The sequence below is a fragment of the Hemitrygon akajei genome, chromosome 3 (assembly GCF_048418815.1).
Source record: "Hemitrygon akajei chromosome 3, sHemAka1.3, whole genome shotgun sequence".
Lineage (NCBI taxonomy): Eukaryota > Metazoa > Chordata > Chondrichthyes > Myliobatiformes > Dasyatidae > Hemitrygon > Hemitrygon akajei.
This window is the reverse complement of record NC_133126.1, coordinates 173582410-173605910: the sequence shown is the minus strand read 5'-3', so window position 1 is coordinate 173605910 and position 23501 is coordinate 173582410. Positions and strand designations below refer to the sequence as shown.

The following is a 23501-nucleotide window of genomic DNA, read 5'->3' as shown; positions in this document are numbered from 1 at the left end:
GAAATACATAATCTAGCAGAGAGAGGAACAAGTAATAATAATAAATAAAATAAAACATAATAAATAAACAAGTAAATCAATTACATATATTGAATAGATTTTTTAAAAATATGCAAAAACAGAAATACTGTATATTTGAAAAAAGTGAGGTAGTGTCCAAAGCTTCAATATCCATTTAGGAATCGGATGGCAGAGAGGAAGAAGCTGTTCCTGAATCGCTGAGTGTGTGCCTTCAGGTTTCTGTATCTCCTAATTGATGGTAACAGTGAGAAAAGGGCATGCCCTGGGTGTGCTGGAGGTCTTTAATAATGGACACTGCCTTTCTGAGACACCGCTCCCTAAAGATGTCCTGGGTACTTAGTAGGCTAGTGTCCAAGATGGAGCCGACTAGATTTACAATCTTCCGCAGCTTCTTTCGGTCCTGTGCAGTAGCCCCTCCGTACCAGACAGTGATGCAGCCTGTCAGAATATTCTCCACGGTACAACTATAGAAGTTTTTGAGTGTATTTGTTGACATGCCAAATCTCTTCAAACTCCTAATAAAGTATAGCTACTGTCTTGCCTTCTTTATAGCTACATCGATATGTTAGGACCAGGTTAGATCCTCAGAGATCCTCTTGACACCCAGGAACTTGAAGCTGCTCACTGTCTCCACTTCTGATCCCTCTATGAGGATTGGTATGCATTCCTTCGTCTTACTCGTCCTGAAGTCCACAATCAGCTCTTTTGTCTTAGTGACGTTGAGTGCCAGGTTTTTGCTGTGGCACCACTCCACTAGTTGGCACATCTCACTCCTGTACGCCCTCTAGTCACCACCTGAGATTCTACCAACAATCGTTGTATCGTCAGCAAATTTATAGATGATGCTTGAGCTATGCCTAGCCACACTGTCATGTGTATACAGAGAGTAGAGCAGTGGGCTAAGCACACACCCCTGAGGTGCACCAGTGTTGATCGTCATCAAGGAGGATATGTTATCACCAATCCACTCAAGCTGTGGTCTTCTGGTTAGGAAGTCGAGGATCCAATTGCAGAGGCAGGTACAGAGGGATGTGATATTTATCATCTTTTTCTAACCTGTTTAGTTTAACCAGCTAGACCAGTCTGACTGCGAGTGCAGAAAACTTCAACCAAAGGAGAAGAAGCCAAGATGGTACCTCTCCGAGGAACATCTTCTTTCTTGATTTTTCTGTAATACAGTTTTGAGGCAAGTAATTGTAGTGTTGGGAAATTCAGTTCATAATTCCATTGTTCTGTTGAATATAGTTCATAGAAGAATATACAAACTATACCGAATGCGAAGTTCTGTCAGCTGTGCCTCAGTTACAAGTACACTTGTCTTTGAGTCTGTAACTTTGAACGGTTAAAGTCAGGTTGACATTCCAATACAGTTCTGAGAAAAATACTACTCTATCTGAAGGCTTTCTTTGGATATGACATTAAACAGATCTTGCTTCTTTTCTCGGATTGACTTTAATATTTCTGCATTACTATTTAGAAGTGGGCAAGAGAAGAATTATCCCTGCTGTCCCAGTTAACACCCCTTCTCCCCTTGAATTGTGTTTAGTGGTTATATGTTATTTATGGGAGAGGTTGCCAGGGTACAAAACAGATTGCTGGTTCCTACATTACAATAGTAATTACACTTCAAATGTACTTCTATGATTGTAAAGGTGCCTTAGAACATCTGAAAGAGATACGAAATGTCCCATGTAAGTGAAAGACTGTATTTATCTTGTTGCAGGAGCACTGCATCTGGGGACAATCAAGTAATCCGTCTGTCTGCACTAAAAGATTTCCTTTATGAATAAGTTAAAGTGTTCCTTTGTGAGCTCTCTGTGCACAATTGTGAATTGCAGCTTTTAAGAATTCTGCCCTGTACAACTGGCTGCATATGTGATTGTACTTCAGTCATCTATTTATATGAAGGTGAAACTCGTTGGCTCGTTTATTTTGCTTTAACTTAATTGTGATGATTTTGAAACTTTGATTTAAGACAACTGGCAGAGAAGGTGCCTCAGCTGATTCTGTATGAAATGAATGTGACAAGTAAATATTCCAAGAGGAATATGGTGTAAATACTATGGAAAGCAGCAATCCTTCGCAGTTTGCGTTTGTTTAAATATTGCAGCAGGATAGATTTGTATTTACATGCACGTTTCGATAAGTAGATGAATTTTGGTACTTTGTGTAATGTTCTCAAATGTAAGCCTTTGTTGTTATTGCAAAACTACCTAATGACATATCATATGTGCAGAGAATATAAGTTAAATTTAGGTTATTATGCACACTTCATGAGGTAATGGAAGATTTTGTTTAACATTTTGGCTTGCTGCCAGATGTTTCCCTTGATGACAAGCACTGCTGTCGAGCGCCCTCATATCTGACGAATCCTAGGGTGACCTTAATCATGGGCACTAGAGAGATGACCAGGGTTAGATTTGCTTTACATCTATTTTAATTTACTCTCCTTCCAAAAAAATTGAACTACTTTCTTTTCCCTAACTAACAGAAGAGTAATTATTTTATTAAACTATGTAGCACAGGCTTGTTAAAAGGCGGCATGTTCTCAAAGTTTTTGCCTGTTTTAAATATTTGACTCCATTCATAAGAAAGATAATACTTACTAATAAAAAAACTTATCTCAACATCAGTAATATAGGTTGCATGTGAATTTGGAGCAATAACATTAAATGTTGACTTGCCAGAAGCTGAGGTAGAGTACATGCATTGAATGGGGCATTAGATCATGAGATATGGCTAAATTTGGCAAGGCCAGTAGTTATTACCCTGGTGAATGGTGCACTCCAAGCCACCCCCATTTACTGCCCAAGAAGTTTGCTCAGATTAAGCATGTCATCTAAATCTTTGACAAATGTCTATAGATGTATGCTGGAGAGTGTACTGACTATCTCGGCTTGTTATGGGAACACCAATGCCCTTGAAAGGGCAAACCTACAAAAAGTAGTGGATACAGCCCAGTTCATCACAGGTGAAGGCCTCCCCACCACTGAGCGCATTTACATGGAGTGCTGTCGCAGGAAAGCAGCGTCCATCATTAAAGACTCTCACTATCCTGGCCATGCTCTCTTATTGCTGCTGCCATCAAGAAGGAGGTTCAGGACCCTCAAGTCCCACACCACAAGGCTCAGGAATAGTTATTACTCCTCAATGATAAGGTTCTTGAACCAGAGGGGATAACTTCACTCACTTAATGGATTCCACAATCTATGGACTTTCTCTTAGGATTCTACAACTTGTGTTCTAGATACTTATTGCTGATTTACTTATTATTGTTTTTATATTTACACAGTTTGTTGTCTTTTGCTCATTGGTTGTTCATCCGTCTTTGTTGAGTGCTTTGTTCATGTGTTTCTTTGTACTTACTATGAATACCCACAAGAAAGTGAATCTCGTAGTTGTATATGGTGACATATAAGCACTTTGATATAAATTTACTTTGAACATTGAACTTTTGAACTGGGCAATGAGGTTCCAGAACCTGGACTCAGCAGCTGTGAGCAAACAAAGATTAATCAGAGGCACATTCATTTAGAACAGACATGAGCAGAAATCATTTTAGCCAGAAGGTGGGGAATATGTGGAATTCATTGCCGCAGTCAGCTGTAGAGGCCAAGTCATTTGGTATGTTTAAAGCAAAGGCTGTTAGGTTATTGATTAGTCAGGGTGTCAAAGGTTATGAACAGAAAGCAGGAGAATGGGATAATAGAATAATCAATCAGCCATGATGGAATGGCAGAGCAGACTCAATGGGCTGAGTGGCCTAATTTGTTGCTGTGTCCAATGATCTTATCAGGAGAGTGTTGCATCTTAGAAGTACCTTAAAAGCAGTTGTTCTCCTCAGATGTAGCCTGAGGAAAAATACACACTCAGGACAACGGATGCTTTTTCAGGCCTTTAATTTGTTAAAATATGTTTTAAAGGTTTTAATGCAGAAAGAAGGTATCAAAATAAAAACAATGAAATGAATTTTTAAAAAACACAGTTCCCGCTATTACAATCTCAACTTTATTTCAGACCAGACCCTTGTTATGTATGAAGTATGAAAAGAACTAAAACAAAATATGCAAAACCAATACAGTAGTGGCAATTCTAAAAGAAATTACAAACAACATTAGAATCCCACCAACCCTGTACCTTATACACAACATCAAAAATATGAACTCAACGAAGAGAGGTACTCACTTTGGCACCCACGGGCTTAACTTCCACATTCGGTCATGAAACAATAAAGAAAGACAAAAATAAGATGTTACAAGAACTTTTACAATATATTGCCTTGTAATTGAATTACTAAAAAGACTAACCTATTAGGCCGATAAGGAAATTCACACAACCATGCTATTTCAGCGCTGATCAATTTTACTTGTGAAAATCTTTCCTCACCAATCCTGGGAAAAGCACTCGAACATCATTCTCGCCTGAACATGGCAACTCTTCTTTCTACTCCACACGTGCTAAATGGTCACCATTTTCTCTTAAAAGCACAGGCAGCTATTTTAGCATTACCAAGTTGAATACTAAGTGTATTTTAACAATAAAAAATTATATTCAACGGTCACCTGATTACATAGAAGTAACCTAATTGCCTCAATAAATGAAAGCACTACAAAGTTCAAGGTAAATTTATTGTCGAAGTACATATATGTCACCTTATACAACCCTGAGATTCATTTTCTTGTGGGTATACTCAGTAAATCCAAGAACCATAATAGAATCAATGAACGACTGCACCCAACAGGACGGATAAACTAAAGACAACAAATTGTGCAAATTCAACAAAAATAAATAAATAAATAAGCAATAAGTATTGAGAACGTGAGATAAAGGATCCTGGAAAGTGAGTCCATAGGTTGTGGTTACAGTTCAATGATAGGACAAGTGGAGTTGAGTGAAGTTATCTCCACTGGTTCAAGATGTTGATGGATGAAGGGTAATAACTGTTCCTGAACCTCATGGTGTGTGCCCTGAGGCTCCAGTACCACTTCTAGATGGCATCGGTGAGAAGAGAGCACCACCTGGGTGGTGGGGGTCCCTGAGGATGGATGCTGCTTTCCTGCGATGTGCTTAGTCGTGGGGAGGGCTTTACCCGTGATAGACTAAAGCCGTATCCACTATCTCTTTTGTTGGATTTTCTATTGGGATTTGAATACCAGGCTCTGATGCAACCAGTCAATGTCCTCTCCAGCATACATCTATAGAAGTTCATCAAAGTTTTAGATGTCATGCCGAATCTTCACAAAACCTCTACGGAAGTAGAGGTGCTGCCGAGCTTTCTTTGAATAAACACATACCAATCTCCATAGAGGGATCAGAAGTGGAGAGAGTGAGCATCTTCAAGTTCCTGGGTGTCAAGATCTCTGAGTGTGGTGAACTACATATACCTGTCTGGACACACCCCTCTGCTGACTGGTCCTGTGGCTCCTCCCACAGACCCCTGTATAAAGGCGATTGGAGGCACTGCTCCCCCCTCAGTCTCCAGGATGTTGTGTGGTCGTTTCTTGCTGCTTATAAAAGCCTATCGTTCGCCTCCATTCTCCGAGAGTTATTGATGGTGCATCACTGAGGAACTAACCTGGACCCAACATATCGATGCAGTTATAAAGAAGGCAAGACAGCAGCTATACTTTATTAGGAGTTTGAAGAGATTTGGCATGTCAACAAATACAGTCAGAAACTTATATAGTTGTACCATGGAGAGCATTCTGACAGGCTGCATCACTGTCTGGTATGGAGGGGCTACTGCACAGGACCGAAAGAAGCTGCAGAAGGTTGTAAATCTAGTCAGCTCCATCTTGGGCACCAGCCTACAAAGTACCCAGGACATCTCTAGGGAACGGTGTTTCAGAAAGGCAATGTCCATTATTAAGGACCTCCATCACCCAGGGCATGTCCTTTTCTCACCGTTACCATCAGGTAGGAGGTGCAGAATCCTGAAGTCACACACTCTGCAATTCAAGAACAGCTTCTTCCCCTCTGCCATTCAATTCCTAAATGGACATAGAAGCTTTGGACACTGCCTCACTTTTTTTTAATATACAGTATTTCTGTTTGTGCACGTTTTTTAATCTATTCAATATATGTAGTTGATTTACTTGTTTTTTTTATTATTACTATGTTTTATTGGACAGTGTTCTTGGATCCCCAGGATGGAGATCTCTATCTTCTTGCCTGTGATGCCAACTCTGTGCATCGAGGCAAGAGGCGGATGGTGTTTGCATTGAAGGTTGAGATGATTGTTTTTACCTTACAGCACAAAAGAGGCACAGTTCGCTTGGCCCCTTTGTCAGACTCAACCCTCCTCGTGGGGTTTGAGGTTGCACCTTCATACTGTGGCCAGGGTCTGGGCGCTCCACGGAGTTCCTAAGCGCTCCTGGCTCTGGAGGTATAGGGTTTGCTGGGTTGTCTGTCATCATAATGCCTCTGAACACACTGATGAGAGAGAGGAAGGAGTGGAGAGTCCGTCATCGTGCCCGACGCCAGCCCCCTAGGCCTGAGTCGACGTAGTAGTTGTATGTTTTATTTTATTTATTTATTTTTCTCTCTCTCTGCTAGATTATATATTGCATTGAACTGCTGCTGCTAAGTTAACAAATTTCAAGTCATGAGCCGATGCTAATAAACCTGATTCTGATTCTGATAATTGCACTTAGGTGCTAGTCCCAAGTCAGGTGATATCATTTCAACATCTTTAATATTTCCCTGATTCTGACTTCTGCCTTTTGATGCTATTATGAGAAAATTAAAGAACACAACAATATTAAGAAATTCTGACAACTCACCATGACCATGTTAACCATTAAGTATCTATTATCAAAGATCATGTTTACTTCACTTGGCTGAAACCTTATGCAATGAATGTCCTCAAAAATCCCATTTTATTCTCCTCAGATTCCTTTCTGGTGAGAATAATGAGTGCAGAAGAGATTTACAAGGATGTTGTCTGGATTGGAGAGCATGCCTTATGAGAATAGATTGAGTGAACTTGGCCTTTTCTCCTTGGAGCATCGAAGGATGAGAGGTGACCTGACAGAGGTGTATAAAATAATGAGGGGCATTGATCGTGTGGATAGCCAGAGGCTTTTTCCCAGGGCTGAAATGGCTAACATGAGGGGGTGTAGTTTTAAGGTGCTTGGAAGTAAGTACAGATGGGGTGTCAGGGGTAAGTTTCCACACAAAGAGTGGTGGGTGCGTAGAATGTACTGCCAGCACTGGTAGTGGAGGCGGATACACTTAAGAGTCTTTTAAGAGACTCTTAGATAGATATATGGAGCTCAGAAAAATAGAGAGCTATGTAGGTTACATGGTCAGCAGAATATTGTGGGCCGAATGGCCTGTATCGTGCTGTAGATTTCTATGTTCTATGTTCTTTCAACTCGCCTGAGATACTCCCCTTACGAGCAATACAAAGTGGCCGATTAGCATGATTGTCACATGGAAAGGACATCAGAGCAATCATAGGAAATTCGTACCGTTACAAAGAGAGAATGCAAACTCAATAGAGACAGTACCATTGAACCTGGCTCATTAGGGCCGTCACTGCCTTGTCGATCTTCAGACTAGTTTTTCCAAATATGTTGAAATGCAGACTGGATTTTACACCATTGGATATAACTAATTTGACCTTTTTTTTGGGGAAGATAATCTTTTGACTACAAAGATGTCAAGGAACCTTGCTTACTGTACCCCACTTGGTTCATATGAAAGCATGAGCACCCCCATCAGAAATTGGGCCCTTCAGTGCATTGCAGATTGGAATCTCTGTGCTAGAAGTGTACATTTGGGAAATTGTGCCTATGATGTGTTATCTGTGGTCCATCTACAGGCAATTACATCTTCATAAGCAAACATCTTTCAATGCTATATTTAGTAATCCTATATATGTAAACAAATTCCCAAAAGTAGTTAATTCAATGCTGCAGTGAAAAGACTTAACTGTTTATTCCGGATTAACCCCAAGACCAGGATTTTCTGGTTTTTTTATTCCTGTTTATTTTTTTAATGCGGTCATGAACTAAAAAGCTTTGGGATCATGCAATCTACTTGATGGAAAATGTAGAAGATTAGATTTAGTGCACTTTAAAGATAGAACCACCTTTTAAGAAGAGAGTGGTGGGTGCCTGAAATTCGCTGCCTATAGACAGATACATTAGGTATTTTTAAAAGATGTTTCGATAGGCACAGAAATGTGAGGGAAATGGAAGAATATGGATATTGTGTAGGCAGAAGCGATTAGTTTAGTTGGACATTTGATTACTAAATTTATTGGTTTAGTGTGACGTTGTAGGCTGAAGGGCCTGTTAAAACTGTACTGTTCTATTTAAACGTACTTGGAGTCAGTTGGTATACCATTGCTTGTAATTTATTATCTCTAAATCAAAACCATTATTTGGTTGCTGTAAAGAACTGAACTGTAGATATTAAAGTCAGATGTACTGTTCAGTAAAGGGAATTATAGAGGCATGTGAGAGCAGTTGGCCGGAATTGATTGGAAAACAACAGTGGCAGGGATGACGGCAGAGCAGCAATGGCTGGAAGTTCTGGAAGCAGTTCGGGAGGCACAGGATATATACATCCCAAAGAGGAAGAAGTATTCTAAAGGCAAGATGACACAACCATGATTAACAAAAGATATCAAAGCCAACATAAAAGCCAAAAAGAGGGCATATATTAGAGCAAAAATTAGTGGGAAGTTAGGGGATTGGGAGGCCAATAATATTCAAGAGGATACCAAAAGTTTCTTCAGATACATAGAGTGTAAAGGAGAGGCAAGTGTGGATATCAGAATGCTGGGCAATGATGCTGAAGAGGTAGTAATGGGGGACAAGAAAATGGTGGATAAACTGAGTAAGTATTTTGCATCAATCTTCACTGTGGAAGGCACTTGAAATATGGTGCAAGTTCCAGGTGTCAGGGATCATGAAGTGATCCCTAATAGGGAAATTTACCATTAATTGGGAAGTTACCATTAATAGGGAAAAGGTTCTTGGGAAACTGAAAGGTCTGAAGGTAGATAATTCACCTGGACCAGAGGCTATACACCCCAGAGTTCTGAAGGTGGTGGTTGAAGAGATTGTGGAGGTGTTAGTAATAATCTTTCAAGACACTAGATTCTGGAATAGTTCTAGAAGACTGGAAAATTGCAAATGATACTGCACTCTTCAAAAACAGATAGAGGCAGAAGAAAGTTAAATATAGGCCAGTTAATCTGACCTCAGTGGTTGGAAAGATGTTGGAGTTGATTGTTAAGGATATGATTTCAGGGTATTGGAGGCACATGATAAAATAGGCTGTAGTCAGCATGGTTTCCCCAAGGGAAAATCTTGCCTGACAAATCTGTTGGAATTCTTTGAAGAAGTAACAAGCAGGACAGACAAATGAGAATCATTTGATGTTGTGTATTTGGATTTTCAAAAGGCCTTTGACGAAGGTTCCATGCATGAGGCTATTAAACAAGCAATGAACCAATGGTATTATAAGAAAGATTCTAGCTTGGATTGCGCAGTGGCTGACTGGCAGAAGGCTAGGAGTGGGAATAGAGGGAGACTTTTTGACTGGCTGTCAGTGACTAGTGGTGTTCCACAGGGGTCTGAGTTGGGACTGATACTTTTTACATTATATGTTAATAATTTGGATGATGGAATGATGGCTTTATTGCAAAGTTTGCAGAACATATGAAGATAGGTCGAGGGGCAAGTAGTTTTGAGGAAGGACTTAGATAGATTAGGAGAATGGACAAAGGAGTGTCAGATGGACTACACTGACTGGAAGTGTGTGGTCATGCACTTTGGTAGAAGAAATGAAAGGGTTGACTATTTTCTAAATGGTGGGAAAATACAAAAAAGGTGCAAAGGGACTCGGGACTGGATGAAGGGTCTCGGCTCGAAACGTCAGCTGTTCATTCCCATTCATAGATGCTGCCTGACCTGCTGAACTCCTCCATTACATTTTGTGCATCACACTGAGCGTTATGTTCATCGTTTTCTGCTGCTGTCGCCCATCCACTTCAAGGGTTGACGTGTTGTGTGTTCAGAGATGCTCTTCTGCGCACCACTGCTGTAACGCGTGGTTATTTGAATTACTGTCACCTTCTTGCCAGCTCGAACCTGTCTGGCCATTGTCCTCTGACCTCTCTCATTAACAAGGCATTTTTGCCTACAGAACTGCTGCTCTCTGGATATTTAAAAAAATTGCACAGTTTGCTTTAATTCCAGAGACTGTTGTGCATGAACATCCCAGGAGATGAGTAGTTTCTGCAAAATTCAAACCACCTCATCTGGAACCAGCAATCATTCAATCAACTGTTGATCAAAGTCACTTAAGATCACATTTCTTCCCCATTCTGATATTTAGTCTGATCAGCAACTGAACCTCTTGACCAGATCTGCATGTTTTTATGCTTTGGGTTGCTGCCACATGATTGACTGATCAGGTATTTACATTAACGAGCAGGTGTACCTAATAAAGTGGCCACTGAGTGTATGTGGTTGGATAGGATTGACTCTTATGCTCCATATTGTTGAATAGCCTCTTGACAGGAGTATTATTAAACTATAGGAGTAATACAAATTGTACTATCTACCCAAAGAAGTCCTTCCAATGACATCTAAAACCAAAGTCTTGTTCATCGTGTCAGGAAAAAGATCCCACGCTGCAGTGTGAAGTGAATTTTGTGCCTTATGAATACACAGAAAAAAACCAGATCAAATATTTCTCACTGGCTGAGTAAATTGCTAATCCCAGAGTAGATGATACACGCATTGACAGCTCTGACACATTCCCTTTAGGTGCTATGGTACATGTCCTTTGCAGTCACTAGAGTTAATTTGTTAAGGCATCTGTCCTTGTAACTTTTACCTGCAAAATGACATCAGAATGGTGTGAAGGTGACACGAAATATTTATGCCTTGCAGATGGAGAAATAAGTGCAAAATAAATGTTAGTACTAACACCCAGCAAATATAGTGTTGGGCAGATTGCTACAGTTTACTCCTGCATTGGCCTTGCAGTTGTGATTTATGTTGAGTCAAGTGGAGGGTTTTACTCAGTTTGGCAACCTGCCTTTTTTCAGTGAAGCACATGTTCATCGTATATTCAGTCTGAGCTGCCTGGTGTGTTCATGTGTATTACTGTTTGATTGCTTGAAGTGTGTACGCAGAAATAAAATACAGATCGTTAAGTATCATCGAAACCCACCTCTTGTACTGAGCACGTGTTATAGTGAATGAAGTGCATTGTTGGAGTTTGTTGGGTTACCTCAGTAACTTAGTGAAAGGTAAGCTTGGAGGTGAGCCCATTGTCAGGTTAACTCATTTACCGACAGAAAGCAACCATTTGTATCCATTTATAGGTTTACAATTGATTTTATGCAGGACTGTACTGTGGGTTGTTTTTGTCCTCTGTATAGCTAAAAAGCCTCTTAGCCATTTCAAGGCATTTTCAGATTGGTTGTGTTAGCTTTCCTGATTTTGAACAGTCACGTAAATGAGAAATGCACTCAACCTTTCACGAATGCAGATTGCTGATCTTTTAACCCCACGGCAATCTGTAGCCCTGGGCAATCGCCACTGAACATCACAAGGGGACATTTCTCGACTGGATTTAGCTCTTAGAATATCCTCATCCGAAGGCCTGAACAGATAACGCATCTGTGGCAAAACAGACTTATAAGGTAAGACTTTAGGTAAAAACCTTTTAAATTTCAGGCACGTTCTTTTTGCCACATTTCCACCATATAAACATGATGAATGTTGCAGAGTTTGACCGAAATGGTAAGTCTTTGAGCAATGTTAAGATAGAAAAATACATGTTGACAGCCCCTGTGAATGTACATTGTTTGTCCTTGGTCACAGTATGCTTGTCCTAAGTAAATTTCTTTTTTATTTTAATAATTTTTATATCTATTGCTGTTGAATGGGGAGACACAAACCTTGATAGCTTGTTTGGCTATGCTTACTGAAATAATATTTATACTTTAAGAACATTATAGCACAGTACAGGCCCTTCAGCCCACAATATTGCACCCAGCTTAACCTCTAAGACCATTCTAACCCTTTCCTACATTTTCTATCATCCATGTGCCTGTCTGAGAGTTTCTTAAGAGCCCCTACCACCACCCCTGGCAGGGCATTCCGCACATCGACCAATCTCTGTATAAAGAACTTACCTCTGACATCCCCCTTATACTTCCCTTCAGTCATCTTAAAATCACACCCCCTTGTATTAGCCATTACCACCCTGCAAAAATGCCTCTGGCTATCCATTCAATCTATGCCCCTTATCATTTGGTACACCTCTATCAAGTCACCTGTCATCTTTCTTCATTTCAAAGTGAAAATCCCTGGCTTGCTCAGCCTGTCTTCATAAAACATGTCCTCTGGTCCAAGCTGCACCCTGGTAAATCTCCTCTGCACCCTCTCTAATGCTTCACATTCTTCCTATAAAGAGGTGACCAGAACTGAACATAATATTCCAGGGGTGGTCTAACAAGGGTTTTATAGAGCTGCAACATTACTTTGTGGCTCTGGAGCTCAATCCTCTGACTTATAAAGGCCAACACACTCTACATCTTTTAAACAACCCTATCAACTTGTGTGGCAACTTTGAAAGATCTATCCATGTGGACCCCAAGATTCTCTTGTTCCTGCACACTTGTAAGAATCCTGCCATTAACCCTGTATTCTGCATTCAAATTCGACCTTCTATAATGAATTATTTCACACGTTTCTGAGTGGAAATCTTCCACTTCTCAGCTCAGCTCTGCTTCCTGTCAATGTCCCGTTGAAACCTACAACAACCCTCCACACTATCCATAACTCCACTAACTTTTCTATCATCTGCAAGCTTACTACCATCTGCCAGGGGTGGTGGTAGGGGCTTTAAAGAAACTCTTAGACAGGCACATGGATGATAGAAAATGTAAGAAAGAGTTAGAATGATCGTAGAGGTTAAGCTCGGCACAATATTGTGGGCTGAAGGGCCTATACTGTGCTGTAATGTTATGTTATTTCAGTAAGCATAACCAAACAAGCCATCAAGCTCCCTTCCATTTCCTCAACCACGTCATTTATCAAAATCACGAAGTGTAGCGGTCCCAAAGCAAATCCCTGTGGGACACTGCTTCTCACGGATCTCCAGGCAGAATATTCTCTACCTACTACCACCCTCTACTTTCTAAGGGCAAGCCAATTTATGTACATCCAAAAGTTCTAGCACATTCTCTTTCTTAACATAAATATGTTTTCCATCCATCGAAGATATTCATCAGGAGAGCTGCATATGCAGGGCCTGTAACAAGGTTAACAATCCTTCCCAACTGTCCAACAGTGTCTTTAATACTTTACCATCAGGCGGGAGATGCCACAGCATTCGGACCAGGGCGGTTAGGATGGAAAACAGCTTCTTCCCCCAGGCCATGAGACTACTGAACACCCTGCCTCCACCCAGGCCTCATCACAAAAGAAGCTCCAGTAGCGTATACTGGTCATTTTTTGACTTGTCTTATAAATACACCTTATTATTTGTTAATTTATTTGTAGTAATGTTACCTTGTGTGTTTTGTGAGAGTTATATGCAGTGTTATGCACCAAAGTCTAGAGGAATGTTGTTCATTTGGCCATATACTTGAACATGGTTGAATGAAAGTAAACTTGAACGATATGTTTGGCCATCTTGGGCCCTGATTATTTTTTCCTATCATTTGATTGCTTTGGATCTAGATGTCCATGCTACACAATTGAGGATATGATATCAAACCATTTCAGAATAAGGACGCCACGCTGGCAGAGCAGTTAGCGTGATGCTATTACAGCTTGTTGCCTTCTGGAGTTCACAGTTCAATTCCAGTGCTGTTCTGTAAGGAGTCTTTGTACGTCCTCCCCATGGAATGCCCATGTTTTCTCCTGGTCTTCCAGTGTACTGGGTAGGTTAATTGGTCATTATAAATTTCCCCGTGATTAGATTAGGGTAAATTGGATTTGTCGGGGGTTTCTGGGGCAGCGTGGCGCAGAAGGGCCTACTCCGCACTCTATCGCTAAATAATAACAATAACGAATTATTCAAAATAATTTCAGTTTCTCAAATTGATATTGTTAATGGCAATATTTACACTTATTTTGTGTGTATTGTACCCCACACCACCATGAAAATTCCAAAGCCTCATTTCTTAGCGGAGAGGGCATGGATTTAGGTCTACCATTTTCTGGGAAAAAGAATGCTTTGTATCCTACATCAACTATTGGTTCTGTAATGAACTATCAGCTATTTCCTCTAGCGTTTCAGCTTGTTTCTTCCTCGAGCACTTATCAATTGAAGTGCACCAACAGAGGCGAGCTGGACTCAAATGCTGTGCCTCAGAGCTCCCACACTTCCACTGAGTCCACGCCTGGGCCAAGGATGCGCTGAGCTAAGGGATGTACGGTACTTCCTTTGGGTGGGTTCACTGACCTGGAGCAAGAAGGCAAGCTATTTCTTTAATCTTCCTTACTTTTCTTTATATTAATGCTTTAAATTGATGTCATGGTTCTCATAAAATTAATTCTATTTTTCAATTTGTTAAGATTATATTGGTTAGAACTGCATTTGGAGTATTTTTGCCACACAAGGATGTGGTAGCAACAGAGAGTGCAGATGACATTCACCAGGACTAGAATGGAGGGCTATAAGGAGATTAAATAAGCTAGATTGATTTTCACTGGAACATGTGGATAACTTTGTAGAAGATTTTTAAAGCTTTGAGGTGTATAGATAGATTGGATACTTGGTCTTTTTCACAGGATAGGGGAGCCAAGAACTAGAAGGCATGTGTCTGAGGGGAGAAGGGAGAAATTTAAAGATCTGAAGTGTAAATTTTTCCCACTCTGGAATGAGCTGCCAAAGGAGGTGTAGAGGCAGATAAGATTAGAACATCTGAAAGGCATTTGGACTGATACTTGGATAAGATTTACATAGATTAGGCTTTGTGGTTGACATGGAAGTAGTGTGCCAAAAGGGCCCATTTCTGTGATGTATAATTCCATGAACTGTTTTTAAATGTTTGTTAAAAACAATCAAATCCTTTTGAGAGCAGTGAACTCTCTAAAGACTGTCACTAAATTTGGGGGGGGGGGTGCGTATTTGGGATCCCTTGCTTGAGACCACCTTGCAGCTGGAGGCCTGCTGTTTGTCAGCGTACCTTCCGGTACAGAGAACAGCTTGCTTGACCGCCCCTCTGTGTCAGTGTAGATTAGCTTTATGTAAAATAACAGTAAATGACGATGAGGCGTCCATCGGTCAGGGTCGACCGTGGATGTTGCGTCCGAGCTGTCTAGGTATACAAGCCTGGGCAGTACGATATGGAGAGCAAGCTGTTGCCCATGCATCAGGCTCCCCCAATGGATCTGATGAACCCAAAGGAACGGCAGAAATCAATATACGAGGGGTGATTGATAAGTTCGTGGCCTAAGGTAGAAGGAGTCAATTTTAGAAAACCTAGCATATTTATTTTTCAACATAGTCCCCTCCTACATTTACACACTTAGTCCAGCGGTTGTGGAGCAAACGGATCTTGGACCTCCAGAAAGTGTCCACAGCAGGGGTGATTGATAAGTTTGTGGCCTAAGGTAGAAGGAGATGAGATATTAATTTCAAACTTTCTGCATAATCACTCAAAGAGTTGACCTGCATGCGCATGTAACGAGAGCTGTATAACTCATCTCCTTCCAGCTTAAGCCACAAAATTATCGATCACCCATCTGTGGACACTTTCTGGAGGTCCAAGATCCGTATGCTCCACAACTGCTGGACTAAGTGTGTAAATGTAAGAGGGGACTATGTTGAATAATAAATGTGCTAGGTTTTCTAAAATTGACTCCTACTTTAGGCCACGAACTTATCAATCACCCCTCGTAGCTTGGCACCAGCAGCCTCGCAAGAGGTGCCAGTCTGTGTTGAACTCAATGTAGGACTGCCTTAGGATTTCAGCTCTGGATTTTTCCCTCAGGGTTCACTCCCAAAAGCCCTCCCCATGAGTGGGTATATCTGCAAAGCAGCAGAGGTTTGAGATCAGAGTTTTCCTTCTCCTAGATGAGCTGCTGTCCACAGATGACAAACCTCATTTGCCCGAAGCGACTGGTTTTAAGGCATCAATAACCTGCCTTTGCCCCTTCAATAGAAATGGTTCCGCTAGGCTTAGTAGCAAAGTCACATGTGAAGGCCCAGAGCTGTACTTGGTTGTCAGAGGCTATTTGAGCCGTACACCATTGGGAGCATTTAATATGGAGTGAGAGCTTGTCCCCATTACCACCCCCGATTATAGCAACCAAAACTAGATCCTGTGGAAACACCATGATTAAGTAGGGTATGCTCTGTATGTAACTTTCCTTGTGGTTCAAATGCCTTAAAAAATCACTCCTTCCTTTGTAAAGAGATGCAAAGTACTCATTTAATAATTTAACCACATCTTGTTGTACATCAGTTGTTTTTAGAGTCCTTAAAAGGCTTAACATTTTTCCCAGTTATTGGCATGTGTTTATGTAATGTGTGTTGAGGAATAAGTTTAATGCTGCCTCCTAATCTTCAAACCACCTCATGTCTCATACTGACCTAGCAGTACTGGGAGAAGGAATATGAAAAATAATAATAGACAAATTGTCCCCTCAAGCCTGCTCTATCGTTCAAAAATATCATGATTGATCATTTAGCTCTGCAGCAACTTCAGGCAAAGTGCTTGGGAAGCTGCTGATGAATGTGAAGTAAGTGTTTGTGTTTCAAAACACAAACCAGTTACAGGATGTTTATTGTTTCATCATATCATCAATCTTTATGCCCCATTCAAATAAAACAAATATTACCTATGTGAAAAAGGATCTAGTGCTTTCCCATCATATATGACCAATAATCTCTTCTTGGGCTTCCACCTGGGTACAAGTATCGATTATAACCGATGTTCCAATGACAAACATGCCATCTTCATCACGGGTGGTGCCTGGGCACGTCTAATCCAGTTCTATTTATTCCCCTGTAGTCCGTCCCTCCTGACCGGTGAGTCCTCATCCAATCAGGCATTCGATTATAAACAAGGTGAGAGAGTGGAAACCTGATTGGTTGAGGACTAACAAATCAGGAGGGACGGACTACAGGGGTACAAATACCACCAGACTAGATGTTGTCAGGCATCATCCCTGATGAAGATGGCATTGAAATGTTGGTTATAATTGATACCTGAACCGGTTGGAAGCTTGAGAAGAGTTTATTACCCTCACAGGTCAGATTAATCTGGGAGGTTGATTTTTGGAATCTAGGAGATAACAAACATGAGAAAATTTGCAGATGCTGAAAATTGCAAAGCAACACACACAAAATGCGGGAGAAACTCAGCAGACCAGGCAGCATCTATGGAAATGAATAAACAGTCCAAAACCCTTCATCAGGTCTGGAAAGGAAGGGGAAGGAGTCAGACTAAGAAGGTGGAGGGAGGGGAGGAAGAGGGTGGGTGGCAGGTGAACCAGGAGAGGAGAAGGGGTGAATTAAAGAGCTGGGAAGTTGATCGGTGAAAGAGGTAAAGGGCTGGAGTAGGGAATTGTTTATCCACGCAGTTAAAGAGCAGTCAGTAATTTGGATGGTGGGGTTAGTGAATAAAAAAGGGCGAAGACAGCGTTTGTTTGTTTATTTATTTGGCAACGTAACATTGTGGGTGCTTCCAGCCCTTAAAGCCACACAGGCCCACCAACCCTACAACCCCCTGATTAACCCTAATCTAATCACGGGATAATTTGCAATGACCAGTTATCCCACCCGGTACATCAGTGCAATTCATTCTTTTGCATCCTCTGTTCGGGTTTTGAAAACTTGTTTGCACACTACTTAAAAGTCCAGAAATTTTTGCACGTTTTGTTCCTACTCGTTCAGTGTTGAGTTAACTGATTCAACAGATTGTTATTGCTCCATGCAACCTGGGACACTTTCACGCTTCCTGTAGCCCAGAGTCCGTCAGTAGCTTTGCTACTGTGACCATCTTTCAACGCAAAGCAGTTTGTGAGTGGTTACTAGGCCTTGAGCAGAGGATCATGTACCACGGAGATCATTCTGACTGGTATGAAGACATCAAATGCAAAGGATCAGAAAAAGCTGCAGAGGGTTGTAAATTCAACTAGTTTCATCATGGGCACTAGCCTCCCCAACATCAAGGACATCTTCAATAGGCGATGCCTCAAGAAAGTAGCATCCAGCATTGAGGACCCTCGCCATCCAGGACATGCTCCTCCCTCTGCAGAGATGAGAGGTACAGGAGCCTGAAGACACTCACTCAATGATTTAGAAATATCTTCTCCCTCCACACCCACCATCGAGTTTCTGAACAAAATGTAAACTCAAGAGCACTACCTCACTTTTGCTCTTGTTTTGCACTACTTGTTTATTTTTTCATACGTCTCTTGTTGTAACTTATAATTTCTTAATGTGTTGCCTTGTACTTCTGCCACAAAACAACAAACTTCACAACACGTCAGTGAGGGGGTTTGGGGTCGATGTTCTTGCTCCATTTTGTGCAGGGGAAGGGGAGTTTGGGGGTTTATGATCACAATGCCATTCCTTTTTGTGTGGGGAGATGTGTTTGATGTTTCTCTGAACGACTTTCATGTACTTTCTTTATTTTATGGCTGTCTGGAGAAGACAAATCTCAGAGCTATATATGGAAATATACCTTGATAATAAATGAACCTTTGGTAGTTAACTTGACTCTGATTCTGATTCCATGACCAAGTTAGTCCCTGGACCAACCTGATGCTCTTGTGATTGCTTGCTGCTCTCAGTAGAACATGGATAAAGCATTGGATGAAGGACAGCAAAACAACAACGTTGAAATAAATAAGTTGTTTTCAATTAGTAGACCATTACCAGTGGATGGCCACAAGATCAGCTGAGTCCTTAACTCTTTGCTAATTTATATTCGTGACATTTGAAAAATAGTATGTAACTTGTCCAAATTTGCTGTTGAATTGTGAGGAGCACACAACATTGATCAGTATGATATAACAGATGTGTGAATTGACTTTGGAAAGGCATTCAACAATTACCACACAGGATTCTCCCCGAGAGAATGGAGCGTCAAAAGTATTAAGAGAAACTGGTGGTATAGATATAAAATTGACTTTTTGACAATTTTGTCAAAGTGCATGGTGTTGGATGTTTTATCAGATGGATGGCAGTTTGCTGCAGTGTTTCCTCTGGGTATGCTTGTAACTGTGCAATTATCATGTGACCTTGACGTGGATATTGTGAATAATATTATAAAATTCTAATTCAAATTTTGCAAGATAGTATAATGGTAAGGTTGTTTCAGGACAAAGCACAGAAGAAGGTGAAATGGGCAGAAAAATGGCAGCTGGAGTTTAATGTGCAGAATTGAATTGACTTTATTACTTCCTTCCTTCATATGCATGAGTAAAAATCTTTACATCTTTGTCTAAACGTACAATGTGCAATTTATGGTCATTTATAATAGTATGTACAACAGGATAGTCAGTATAACAGAAATACAGTTGCATCAGCATGAATTAAGCAGTCTGATGGTCTGGTGGAAGAAGCTGTCCTGGAGCCTATTGGTGCTGGCTTTTATGCTGCAGTACTGTTTCCTGGATGGTAGCAACTGGAAAAGTTTGTGGTTGGGGTGACTCGGGTCCCCAATGATCCTTCGGGCCCTTTTTACACACCTGTCTCTGTAAATGTCCTGAATAGTGGGAAGTTCACATCTACAGATGTGAGATTTTGATTTTAGGATTCATGTTGTGGAAGATGGAATGCTATAAATAGCATGAATTTGAGAATTGTAAGTGGTGTGTCATGCTTGTTCTTAAAAATGGCAGGTAAAAGTTTAAAAATTATTTTGAGTTCACAAATAAAAAATGTAAACAGATCAGACAGCAACTTCAGAAGTGACTAGTTTGATATCATCTGGAGGGTTGTAACAATTTAAGACACTGTAATTAAAGAAAGATGCCAAGAAAAGTGATAGGGAAGAGAAATGGGTATAAAAATGTTTACCAAGCTGTTACTAAGAACTCTTATTTTGCATCTCTGGATGTGTATAATACGGCATCTGGGGTTTGAAATACGATGATGTGACACATTGCGGTGGAGATTTGATTTTAGTTTGGAGGATTGATGCAACTTGTCAAAGTAACAGTTTTTTCTTAATTAGCCAATATTTCTTGTACGAAAGGTCAGTGCAGACTATCAAGCTCATTATTACAACCAGCAAGTGACTCATCATTGTCAGAAATGATCTGCTGAAGGAACTTAGCTGGTTGAGCAGCATTCGTGGGGAGGGAAGTTATTATTTCCATTGCAGATTAAAACCCTTCAATTCATGATGTAGTATTTCCACCCAAAACATTGAAAACCCTCCCCCCCCACCCCCCACAGATCCAGCACATTGCTGTTGTAGATTTCAGCATCTGCAGTTACTTGTTTCTCATCATTCCAAATGGCGTACATTGTTTGGTTATACAAGCATTGCTGGTTATGCGTAGAACCAGTGGACTTAATTTGTTTAGGTCATTAACATTGCTATAAATGATTGCAGCACCCACCAGAATTGATGAGTGTGGTAACTCAGATGGTGCTTCAATGGAAGCCCGTTATGTCATGCTCCACCTTGTCGAATTGGATTTCAGTTGTGGCTTCCAGAAACAAACATAATAACAGACGAAAATTTATAAATTGTAATTAAATTGTATTGATCTAACGTTTGCCAAGAAAAATCTTCTGCCCCTTTATGGGGGATCAAACATTGTGACATTGCTATGTCACTTTCAGCATGGCATTGATCTGCTGCAAATTCTTGCAGCCTCTTGTCTTTGCAGGTACTGGGTCTCCAGGTAGCTATTAAACTGACGTACCATGCATGCAACACTCTTCCAGGTATGAGAGAGCGTTGCTGCTGAATGGATGTTGCAGTGACAGGAAAGGGGAGAGAAGATTTGCTCCTTGGGATGAGAGGGGTCAGATTGGGTGGCTGAGGAACAATACCCTGATGACTCATCAGGTATGGGTCCTGGGTACTCCTGGTAGAAGGGTGCTCGGCAGATAGGTAAGGGAGTAATATTATGGAATGCAGTCCATGAATAATGGCCCATGCTTTTTCTATGAGTTTAATATGAACTAGATGAAGCTTTTTGCCCTGTTTCAGTATAGACTTAAGGTGAATTCCCTAAAGCAGCAGTAAACAGCAACCTGTGGAATGTTGCAAAGAACCAGGAAGATAAGTGAATCAGGAATATGATCTTGTCTAACTCGGACAAAGTGCGATGGCGGCATTTGGTTCACAGATCACAGTGAAAGCAATAATGAAGAAAATGAACAAGGTCCCTCACGAGAGACTCATCCAGAAAGCCACGAGGCATGGGATAAGTGGAACCTTGGCTGTTTGGATAAAAAATTGGCTTAAAGGAAGAAAGCAGAGGGCAGTTGTGGAAGGAAAGTATTCTGCCTGGAGGTTGGTGACTAGTGGAATGCCGCAGGGATCTGTCCTGGGACCCCTACTATTTGTGATTTTTATAAATGACCTGGAGGTAGAGGCAGAAGGATAGGTGAGTAAGTTTGCGGATGACCCGAAGATTGGAGGAGATGTGGATGGAGCTGCAGGTTGTCGAAGGTTACAAGAGGATATAGACAGGCTGCAGAGTTGGGCAGAAAAATGGCAGATGGAGTTCAATCCGGACAAGTGTGAGGTGATGAATTTTGGAAGGACAAACCAGAAGACTGAGTACAGGATTAATGGTCAGTTACTTAGGAGTGTGGATGAACAAAGGGACCTTGGGGTTCAAATCCATACATCCCTGAAGTTCGCTGCGCAGGTTGATAGGGTAGTTAAGAAGGCCTATGGGATGCTAGGCTTCATTAACAAGGGGACTGAGTTCAAGAGTAGAGAGGTCATGTTGCTACTCTACAAATCTCTGGTGAGACCGCACTTAGAGTATTGTGTTCAATTCTGGTCACCTCATTATAGGAAGGATGTGAAAGCTATGGAGGGGGTGCAGAGGAGATTTACCAGGATGTTGCCTGGTTTGGAGAACAAGTCACATGAAGCAAGATTAGCAGAGCTGGGACTTTTCTCTTTGGAGCGTATAAGAATGAGAGGGGACTTGATAGAGGTCTACAAGATTATGAGAGGCATAGATAGAGTGGATAGTCAGTACCTGTTTCCCAGGGCACCAATAGCAAACACCAGAGGGCAAATATACAAAATTAAGGGAGGAGAGTTTAGGGAAGACATCAGGGGTAAGTGTTTTTTACACAGAGGGTTGTGAGTGCCTGGAATGACTTGACAGGGATGGTGGTGGGGGCTAAAACATTAGGGGTATTTAAGAACCTCTTGGATAGGCACATAGATGAAAGAAAAATAGAGGGTTATGGGGTAGTGTGGGTTTAGTACTTTTTTTTAAAGTATTATATGGGTCGGCACAACATGGAGGGCTGAAGGGCCTGTACTGTGCTGTAATGTTCTATGGTTCTGTGGTTCTATTTTCACCCTTTAAGTAGCATGGCTTCAGGTTGAAACCTCCAACTTGATAACATGAACATTGATTTCTCTAACCCAGTAATTCTGTCCCCCAGCTTCTTCCATGTCCCACTCCGGTTTTCCTCTTTTCTCTTCACCTGCCTATCACCTTCCACTGATGCCCCTTCTCCTTCCATTTCTCCCATGGTCCACTCTACTCTCCTGTCAGACTCCTTCATCAGCCTTTACCTTTTCCACCTATCTCAGTCCAGCTTCTCACTTCATCCCCGCTCCCCCACTCATTGAGCTTCACCAATCACCTTGTAGCTTGTGCTCCTTCTCATCCCCCCCACCTTCTTTATTCTGGCTTCTTCCCTCTTCTTTTCCAGTCCTGATGAAGGGTCTTTGCCCAAAAAGTTGACTGTATTTTCCACAGATGCTTCCTGACCAGCTCCTCCGGCAGTTAGTATGTGTTACAGCATCTGCAGAATCTCTTGTGTTTATGCCAGTGAAACCTGTTGCTTTTGATTCAGTAAGAATATACTCTGTACACTGTGAGTTGCTGTTGTAACAAATTTTGTGTTCTGCACTACTGTTAACCTCATTTTGGAGGAATTTTGCACTGGAAGAAAGATATCACATGGAAAAGGAATCTCCTGATTGGCACTGAGACATCCAGAAGTGGATGCAATATTTTTGCACTGGAATTTTCAACTCCATTTTTTGGAAAAGGGCAATTGAATTTTAAGGCACCTTTGTCTGTTGGGGTTTTAAAAATTCTAATGTCAACTGTGCCATTGGAGGCAGCATCTAACTGGAAATGGACATAATTCAACACCCCCTCCAGAGGCCTGGGTGCATGTTCTAGGCAGATGTTCCAAGAGCAGTAGCGAGGGAGTGCTGCATTGACAACACTGCTATACTCTGCTGAAGCATTAAGTGAAAGTCAGTAACTAGACACGTATCTTTCCTCTGTGGTGGACACAAAAGATGTTGCTCTTTT

General features: G+C 41.2%; 1 protein-coding gene across 25 annotated transcripts in view; it reads left to right on the top strand.

Annotated features, from left to right (window-relative positions):
• The window catches only part of LOC140725642 (disks large homolog 1), a 472837-nt gene that overhangs the window by 361211 nt on the left and 88125 nt on the right, over nt 1-23501 (top strand). The window lies entirely within an intron of this gene.